This window comes from Aplysia californica, unplaced genomic scaffold, assembly GCF_000002075.1.
Source record: "Aplysia californica isolate F4 #8 unplaced genomic scaffold, AplCal3.0 scaffold00263, whole genome shotgun sequence".
NCBI lineage: Eukaryota > Metazoa > Mollusca > Gastropoda > Aplysiida > Aplysiidae > Aplysia > Aplysia californica.
The window spans coordinates 688,032-689,254 of record NW_004797533.1 but is presented as its reverse complement, the minus strand read 5'-3'; the positions used below and the strand labels follow the sequence as shown (position 1 = coordinate 689,254).

Below are 1,223 nucleotides of genomic sequence, written 5' to 3'. Positions count from 1 at the left end.
AGTGTGTGTGTGTGTGTGTGTGTGTGTGTGTATGTATGTGTGTGTGTGTGTGTGTGTGTGTGTGTGTGTTTGTGTTATGTCAATACATTATAATATATTTTGTATGTGGGTGTGTCTTCTTCTTTACATTTCTCTTTAATATTATCAAACTGCTATGCATGAGATGTGTATGATGTATTCATGTCATACAGTCGAACAAAATACCATTATCCGAATTCAGTCTCTTCAACTCTCTTTCTTAACCCTTTTGTCGAAGTGGGTGCATCCATTTGTTGAAGTGGTTCTAACCCGTTTATAGAAGTGGTTCTTACCCATTTGCCGAAGCGGTTCATAACACATTTAATTGCCGAAGAGGTTCACTAACATATAATCTGGATCTTGCTAAAGCGACTCATTGCCCAGTCCTAGTCCCTGCTTGAGGTGGGCGATTCCTGGGGGTTTTTTTTTCAGTAACCGTAGATTCCAGATTATTGAAAGCTAGGAATCGTAGGGATCGAGCCCAAACTCAATTACTTTCAGTACAGCCACTGATGTGATTTCTTCCAGTGGCTCTATGCTTTTTTTCCCAGTGGTTCCAACATCCTAGTCACTATCATGATCACGTGCGGCGATAAGCGTTTAGTCCTACCCTATACGTTCTTATACTACGTTCTCTGACAGTCAGAGTCAAAGATAGTACATAACAAGATGGTCCACTTAGCCAAAATAGTGTCCGCCGGAAGTCCGCTCTTTGCTTCAGATGGCGCTGCAGTTTGTTTTGAAGCTCTCTTTCGTTTCTACAGAAGAAGAATAGGAACAGCACCTCCTTGCGTGCGCAGATCGACTGCTGTTCATCAGCTGTTCGGGTTCGTTCATTGCGGAGTTTTCGTTAAAAAAAAAAGTTATGACCTCTCGCCTCTCATTCTAAAGTCGCCTTTTCCTCCGGAAGAGTTTTTTTTTGTCAGCGTAACCATTTTAAAAAAGCGTTCTTCCGAAATTTTAATTCTTATGTATTCAAAAACTTGTTAGTTTCACTTTGATTTTTTAAACTCAAATAGGGTTTGGGTTAAAGAGGTGAAAGTGCAGGGAGCTCTGTTTGTGTGAGTCAGAGTGATTGTGTCTGTGTGTGTCTGTGTGTGTACGTCTTTATGTGTATGTGTGTCTGTATCTGTGTGTTTGCGTCTGTGTGTGAGTGTGTGGATGTGTTCTAGTGTGTGGCTGTGTGTGTGTGTGTGTGTGTGTGT

The 1,223-nt window shown here is 41.4% G+C and overlaps 1 protein-coding gene across 2 annotated transcripts in view; it reads left to right on the top strand.

Moving 5' to 3' along the window:
* Positions 1–1,223, top strand: part of LOC101849380 (cytochrome P450 2B4) — an 18,011-nt gene that overhangs the window by 2,584 nt on the left and 14,204 nt on the right. The window lies entirely within an intron of this gene.